General features: G+C 39.6%; 1 long non-coding RNA gene across 3 annotated transcripts in view; it reads right to left on the bottom strand.

Moving 5' to 3' along the window:
• LOC149135860 (uncharacterized) overlaps nt 1–8,806 on the bottom strand; it is a 16,038-nt gene extending 7,232 nt beyond the window's left edge. The window contains exons 1-3 of one of the 3 annotated variants that reach the window (XR_016241347.1): nt 8,651–8,785; nt 7,805–7,999; nt 1–264 (exon numbers count right to left, since the gene is read on the bottom strand). This is a non-coding gene — a long non-coding RNA (uncharacterized LOC149135860). Of the gene's footprint in view, nt 265–7,804; nt 8,000–8,650 lie in introns of all 3 variants that reach the window. The other 2 variants (XR_016241346.1, XR_016241348.1) reach the window with 2 other exon arrangements.
• Nucleotides 8,807–9,013: the final 207 nt, after the last annotated feature.

The following is a 9,013-nucleotide window of genomic DNA, read 5'->3' as shown; positions in this document are numbered from 1 at the left end:
CACAGTTTCCACGGCAACATGTTCCACATCGAAGCCTGACTCTTCATGACACCGGAATGGTAAAGTGAAGACCTTGACAGCGGAAACGAACACCTGATTAATCAAGCATGACAGGTCCAACTTCAGCTGTAGCTGCTCCAGACTGGGAGGGGAGCCTGGCTCAGTTTCATCATGGGACACAAGAACTGCAACAGGGAGGTTGGGTTGCTGTGGCTTGGCCTGGAGGAGGGTCGATTGTTGGATTTGAGCATCGAGTCAGTACCTCTGTGAATGAGAGAAAGAGAGAGAAAAGTAGACACGAGTGTGTGTGTGTGTGGAGCATATGCACTTTGACAGAAAAGATTAAGAGGTAAAAAACAGGAGAGAGAAAATAAATAAATGTGTAGGGATTTTATATATATATATATATATATATATATATATATATATATGTTGTGGTACTTGGGGATGGTCATGTTACTAGTTTAGCCAATAAAAACACACGCACTGTATATTTGGTGTTAATTTGCTTCAGCTTTATATTACATTAATCTTATGAGACATACATATAGTGGAAGACACTTGCCCAAGGTGCCACACAGTGGGACTGAACCCGGAACCATGTGGTTCGTAAGCAAGCTACTTAACACACAGCCACTCCTACACCTATATATATATATATATATATATAATGTGGACTTCTTTCAGTTTCCGTCAACCACATCCACTCACACGGCTTTGGTTGGCCCCGAGGCTATAGTAGAAGACTCTTGCCCTACAAATATCGCCCCGATCCAGGCACATTTGCCGTACTTGCACACGAGCGATTATGACATCTTCTTGGTGGACAGCCATGCACTTAATGTGAGTGAGGACTGTTCGCTTATCGCTGGAGGCCAACGCACCGAACGTCCATGTGGCATCTATTCTGAGGGTCTCGTTGCAGCATTCGAGAAGCTCAAAGACTACGCCGTTACACCTATGTCCAATGGCTTGTTTCTGGTATGAATATCTCAACTGAAAATAAGCCCACTCTTCGCTAGACCCAGCTGCGAGAAGACGGGGTGGCGGACCTTCTCGGATGAGACTTTTATAGGAGTTGCCTCTTGCCAGGTATTCCAATGGGCCGTGACGTCTACAAAGCAAAGCAAGGGTTACAGGCAAAAAATGATCAACGAATAAAATTGTAATTGCTAGTGGAAGGAGGATTCTCAAATTCGTGAACATTACGGTAGAGAAAGCGCTGACAGACAATAGACACAGTTCTGCTTTCTATTGTCCCAGGAGTGGCTGTGTGGTAAGTAGCTTGCTTACGAACCACATGGTTCCGGGGGTTCAGTCTCGCTGTGTGGCACCTTGGGCAGGTGTCCTTTAATATAGCCGTTTATTCTGTCCCCCCACGCCCATTCCACAACACTTTCACCGAAATCTTTTGTATATTCAGAATCTCCATAATAAATAATATTTGCATAGAAAATCTCATGAAAAAATATTCATTTTTCTCGAAGTTATGACCTTCGAAATTCCTTAGGGTACAATTATGCCATTATCTATATGGTTTTGAAGGGAGATAATACTTGCTATTTTAAAGTATTTGCAAGAGTTATTCTTCTTGTCTTGTAAGGGAGGTTATTGGAAAAGACGTGTTGGAAATTTATGAAAGGTAAATTGTTATAGTTACCTCCCTTTGATAAAAAATTATTTTTGAATTCAAAAATATAATTCACGATCTAAGGGAGATAACTATAACGATTTACATTTTCCAAGACGTCTTTTCCAATTACCTCCCTTACTTGTCAAGAAGGATAACTCTTGCAATGACTTTAAAATTGCAAGCATTTAAGTATTATCTCCCTTTAAAACCATGGAGATAAGGGCATAATTGTACCCTAAGGATTTTGGAAGGTCATAACTTTGAGAAAAATGAATATTTTTTAATGAAATTTTCTATGCAAATATTATTTATTATGGAGATTCTGTATATACACAAATTTCCGTTGAAAGTGTCTTGGAATAGTGGTGGAGGGACAATAAGTACGGCTATAGTAGAAGACACTTGCCCAAGGTGCCACACAGTGGGACTGAACCCGGAACCATGTGGTTCGTAAGCAAGCTACTTAACACACAGCCACTCCTACGCCTATATATATATATATATATATATATGGTGGACTTCTTTCAGTTTCCGTCTACCAAATCCACTCACACGGCTTTGGTTGGCCCCGAGGCTATAGTAGAAGACACTTGCCCAAGGTGCCACACAGTGGGACTGAACCCGGAACCATGTGGTTCGTAAGCAAGCTACTTAACACACAGCCACTCCTACACCTATATATATATATATATATATATAATGTGGACTTCTTTCAGTTTCCGTCAACCACATCCACTCACACGGCTTTGGTTGGCCCCGAGGCTATAGTAGAAGACTCTTGCCCTACAAATATCGCCCCGATCCAGGCACATTTGCCGTACTTGCACACGAGCGATTATGACATTTTTTTGGTGGACAGCCATGCACTTAATGTGAGTGAGGACTGTTCGCTTATCGCTGGAGGCCAATAGACATAGTCCTCCTTCCTGTTGCCACAGGAGTGGCTGTGTGTTAAGTAGCTTGCTTATGAACCACATGGTTCCGGGGGTTCAGTCTCACTGTGCGGCACCTTGGGCAGGTGTCTTCTAATATAGCCGTCTATACTGTCCCCCCACCCCTATTCCAAAAGACTTTCACTAAATTTGTTTGTATATTCGGAATCTCCATAATAAATACTATTTGAATAGAAAATTTCATTAAAAAATATTAATTAAAAAAAATATTCATGTGCTTTGTAAGCAAGCTACTTAACACACAGCCACTCCTACACCTATATATATATATAAGACGGGCTTCTTTCAGTTTCCGTCTACCAAATCCACTCACAAGGCTTTGGTCAGCCCGTGGCTTATAGTAGAAGGACACTTGCCCAAGGTGCCACGCAGTGGGACTGAACCCGGAACCATGTGGTTTGTAAGCAAGCTACTTAACCATGAACCATGTGGTTGGTAAGCAAGCTACATATATCTATCTGTGTCTAAACAAACAACAGAACGCAATAGTAGAGGTTGTTTTCCCTTTTCCAATCGATGTCAATAAGAAGCAGATAACAGAGTTTCGAAATGTTTCCATCGGGATGCCTACATTGACACACCATTCACCAGTTCTGGAGATGTGGGGATAACTAATACGAGAGTGGCACGCACGTCCTTGGAGAAAAACAAGTTTGTCACTTGAAGGAATGGTGTACGCAAATAGACGGGACGTGCACTTTGCAGATGATGGAGCAGTCCCAGATATTTGTAGGGTCACGGCACTGAGATCTATAGAGCTAATGTGAGCGGCAATCAATTTCATATTGACCAGGGTTACGTTGACGCTGGTCCAGGCCCTGTTTCCATAGGAGACTTCTCTCAGCCAGGCACGACTGGCATCAAGTGATGATGGGGCAGCAGACCTTGTCGGGTGATGCTTTCATTGAAGCTGCCTGTTGCCAGGCATTCTGATTGGCAGTGACGTCTACAAAGCAAAGCAATGTTGCAGATGTGTGGCATTACGTGTCCTATGGGTAATCCCTACCTGCCCTCGACACCACGATGTCCTGTGAATTATGGTTAACAATCGAAGAACGAACTATATGATGCTTTCCGTGGTTATATTTCTCCTATTCTAGTAGGGGATGAGGCATGATCGCACAAAACACTAACCTTAGCCCTTATCCCTGATTTTCACTGCTAAACCCAACATTAAACTATGATCAACACTCACAATACACCTTCATCTTCAATACTGATGCTGTTTAATCTCTACCCTCCCCATCACCACAAAGCCTAACCCCTAGTTCAAACTTTGATCTCTAACCTAACTAATCTCTCTAAAAACCGTTCACAAATCCCCAAGCTAACCCCTAATATGGTCTAAAGTCCTGAACCCCAATCCTAACAACAAACCCTCAACAAAATTAGAAAAACCACTTACCTTTGGCAATTTGCCCCCTATAATACAAAACATGATATGCAAACAACGAGCAAAATATCAAACAACAACATTTGAGGGTCAAATTTTTTTTTAAGGGGTCGAATCATGAAATACACTTGTTTACTAAATACAGTTGTCCTTATACTCACACAGTACATTGCATCCACAAGTCCTCAAATTAATCATTATCATGCGAAATGAAGTTGATGTTTTTTTATTTATAATACAAACAAATTAATTATTGCAATGAAAATAAGAAATACAATTAACATGTATATGTATCATCATCATCATTTAACATTCGTTTTTCAGGCTGTCATGGGTTGGACTATTTCACATGATCTGAGACGAATTACTACACTTAGCTCTAATGTGTGTTTTGACATGGTTTCTCTATGTCTGAGAACAGTTTCGGTAACACTGACACTAGTAAAATTACCAAGTAAATTTCAAGGCAGAGTAGATTGCTAGTAGTGAGAGAGGTGGCTTCATCCTCAGCTGTAGTATAACAGAGGGACAGGTAGAGGTGTGTTGCTGCAGAGAAAGCACATGGCTACCCCGCATATATGTATGTATATAGATAGACATCGATCTCTTGTAATATTGGACTCTATTTTCAATTTTGAAAATCGAGCACTTTCTCATTGACACTATGTTAACATATGAATGATGTGTGCTTTAAAAATACAGTGATTGCACCGGCACTAATTTCTTCAGATGATGAAAGTCACGGAGGGGATCATAGGCCAACTGATTAGGAAGAGCGTTAATCGAGATGAGATGCAATTTGGTTTTGTATCAGGAAGAAGCACCAGTGATGCTATATTTCTGGTAAGACAACAGCAGAAGAACTACCAAACCAAATATAAACCTCTGTACTTGACTTTTGTTGATATCATAGTCATACAGGCAGACCCTAGGAACACCTCTATGCTGATTACAGGATTACAACTAAACACACATATATTACCATTTATTACATTACATTTAATTAGCCATACATTATTTGCTTTATTATCCATCATCTTTTCCTTCATATTTAAGGTATACTGAAGACCCTTTTGTCATTGCTTCAATCTGCATAAAGTATTGGTGAAAGCAAACAGTTGTCAGACTTTTTTGTGACAAAAAGCGAGCCAACATGACCAACGTACTCCATCCTGCAACCGATTGCACCACAAGTTGGCCTGTAAACACTCTGTGGGGTACTAACAAGCCTCATTGATCATCTGCGACAATGACACAGAATGTATGCGCCTACCACCTACAACAAATACAACCCCTCCTCATACTTCACTACCATTCCCGATCACTGCGGAAAAACGTGTTCACCTGGAGAAATGGCTGCTATAATACTACAGCTCCAGCACATTCAACGTCTGCGACCATCAGCAACTCCCCAAGATGTCTGGCACACCGATCTGCTTAATAGCAGATCCCAAAACTAAACCAGTCACCCATCATACCAGTTCTGGCTCCTTGGCAAGAGGAAGTGAAATCAGGTCTCGACCAGGACATTCAACTTGTCAAGCCTAACCCCATTGGTACACATAATGGTGGTATGCCCCAACAGATCTAGAAAACCATTGTGAAAAAAGCATCGAATGGCGCACCAGCACTTATCGCCACCCTAAGCCACATCTTTGTGATATATAGCATCAGCTATGAGCTGATATTGGACGGAGGACCTTCTTCCACAATTGGGGAGTACACCACAGAATCACCTCCGTTGCATTTCCCCGAAGTCAGTATTGAGACAATAAAGCGCCTCGTTACAAACAACACGGACACCAATGGCTTCCTTAGCACAGACAGTTTCCAGCGCACATTGCTACAATACAGAAATACACCTGACCGAGACACACACTTGTTTGTCGCTCTGCACAATAGTGAAGACGGACACAAAAGCCTGACGGACAACGGACACATTGCCCCTTGATCGTCACCCCATTAACTGTCTCTCACACTAATTATCACATTTTCGTTAACCATTTAATACATATTATCAGTTTTCTTTGCTTCCCTCAAAAGACTTGGGAGGGCATAGAGGATTACAACTAAACACACATATATTATCATTTATTACATTACATTCAATTAGCCATACATTATTCGTTTCGTTATCCATGTTTTTCTTCACGTTTCAGGTATACTGAGGACCTTTTTTTTTTCATTGCTTCAATCTGTGTACATAAAGTGAAAGCAAGGAGTTTTCAGACTTATTTACTGATGACTTTCTTCTTATAACTAAATCACTACCAGAACTAGGGAACAAATTTCTCGTGGGGAAGCAAGGTCTAAAATCGAAAGGCCATAGAGTTAACCTACCAAAAACCCAAATCTTAATAAGTAAGAAAGTAGACAAATCAGGTAGATGGTAATGCTCAATCTGTAAGAAACGGGTAGGTAGAAATTCCATAGGATGTACTTGGTGTAACACATAAGGTGTAGCAATATCAGAGGAAGGTAAACTGGGAAAATACTTTTTGTATGTGGAAGGTGCACAGGTACAACAAGCACAAAAAATGGACTTGTGACAGAGTTAGTAGCAGAGGTGGATGAACCAAGAGTGTGGCTGCGAGAATAGAAATAGGCTGAGCAAATTCAGAGAGCTCCTTCCTTTGTTGGTAAATAAGGGTCTCTCCTTCAGAGTGAAAGGCAAATTTATGATGCCTGTATGCAGATAGCTATGCTACATGGCAGTTAAACATGGGCTGTGACTGCAGAGGACGTGTATAGGCTTGGAGGAATTTAAGCTAGCACACTTCACTAGATGTGCAATGTCAGTGTGCATGTACAATAAAATCTAAATGCTTTGAGAGAAGAGTTAGACATAAGAAGCAACAGGTGTAGTGTGCAAGAGAGATGACTGAGCTGGTATGGTCATGCGATGCATGTAGATTTGACAGCTGACTGAAGAAGTGCCGATCTCTATCAGTTGAGAGAAGCTTGTGGAAGAAGTAGACTCCAGAAGGCATGGGACCAGGTGGTAAAGCATGATGTTTGACTGTTGGAACTCACGGAGGCATTGACTAATGATCGAAACCTTTGGTGACATGCCATGCTTGAGAAGACAATACATTGTAATTAATTTCTCATCAATTAATTTTTAAACATCCCTGCCCAAAACACTCATGGAGTGCTTGACGTGAGGGAGGGCATCCAGCCGTAGAAACAATGCCAAATCAGGCTGAAGTCTGCTGCAGCCCCTCAGCCAACCAGCCCTGATGAAACTGTCCGACCCATGCTACCATGGATAATGGACATTAAATGACGATGATAATGATATTGAAATATCGAACAAAATAAAATGAAAACCTTAAGCAAGTACTACTTTTATATTTGAGCATAATTGTACTAAAGTGAAACTAGGAAACAGAATACTGTGTAAGCCAAGGGACAACTGTATTTTATGAAAAACATTGCAGAAGGAATTAAGCTGAAACAGATATCAACATGACACAAACAACCCATGTTAGTATGGAGAAAATGATTAGATATTTGTGTCGAGAGAAAACTCAATGACAATCGAATTTATCAGATTATTGTAGACAAGCAACAACTCAAGAAAAACTGTCCCACTGTGTGGCACCTTGGGCAGGTGTCTTCTACTATAGCTGTCTATATTGTCCCCCCACCCCATTTCATTAAAAAATATTCATTTTTCTCAAAGTTATGACCTACCAAAGTCGGTGGGGTACGTTTCTGTAGTTATGCCATATATATATATATATATATATATCACTTGCGACTTTGGTAGGTCATAACTTCTAGAAAAAGAATATTTTCCCGTGATATTTTCTACAAATATACCTTGATGTATTGACATTCTGAGCATGTAGAAATTTCAAAACAATATTCATTTTCCTTGAAGTTCTGACCTTCCAAAATCGGCGGGGTACGATTGAGTAGTTATGCCATATATACATACATATATATATATATATATATATAATTTTGTTTAAAAGAGTTCCAACTCTGTCTGTTTTTTATGTTTTATTTATATTCCTGCAAAACCAATGTGGGATATAGAATATGGAATATACAATATATAATATAAAATAAAAATGGATGGTACAATGAAATAAAGTATTGAATGTCTTATTGAATAGATGAAATATTGAGTGTTCAATATAAAGGATTAAATATATAAAGGCGAATACGTATTTTCTATACCTTGCGGTATTTCATCATGGCCGGTATGACAGACTTTAACAGACTGTAACAGATTGGCTGGTTTTCTGTCTTTTATACCAATTCCTTTGGACAGCAGCAGTATGTGTTTGGCTATTTTTAGAATTGATGCCAAAGGAATTGGTATAAAAGACAGAAAACCAGCCAAATTTGCGGTGAAAGTGTTTTGGAATGGGGGGTGGGGGACAATTTCCATAAATTCCAACAGAGTCCATTTAAATCCCCCGTAACTTCCATGAAAATGAATATTTTTCCGTGAAACTTTCTACAAATATACTTTGATGTCTGTACATTTCGAGCATGTAGGAATTTTGAAACAATATTCATTTTCCTGGAAGTTATGAACTTCCAAAGTCGGCGGGGGAGGGCAACAAGTTTGTAGTTAAGGCGAAAACAAAGCAAAAATTACGAATTAAATAAACAAGGCTTATTCAAACGGAAAGTTTCAAAATGTTTTTCATTTACCTTAATATATAGACATTAAAAAGTGAGTATGAATGAAATTCTTTCCTTCCAAAGCTTAAATATTGCAGAGAAACTCTTTCAAACGAATTGAATCCGTTGGACAGACGCCATGTTTAGAAGAAGAAGTTTCCAACTTCCCTTTTCGCGCTTAGAGTTTCGTATTCGTATCATACACGAAATAATTGAATTCAGATTTATTAGCAGGGAATAAAAACACCAAAAAAAGGTATTTAAAGTGTCAATAAACCAGTTGAAATAAAGTTTTTATACAAAACTTTATTTCTATTTTCCGTATAATCCGCTAATAATTCTGTTTTAATCGTCTAATGTCATATTAACACTGTGTTCTATTTTCGTATTTAA

This window comes from Octopus bimaculoides, chromosome 4, assembly GCF_046866305.1.
Source record: "Octopus bimaculoides isolate indiv1 chromosome 4, ASM4686630v1, whole genome shotgun sequence".
In the NCBI taxonomy this organism is placed as follows: Eukaryota; Metazoa; Mollusca; class Cephalopoda; order Octopoda; family Octopodidae; genus Octopus; species Octopus bimaculoides.
Note: the sequence above shows the minus strand (reverse complement) of the source record. Positions and strands in the feature narration are given on the sequence as shown.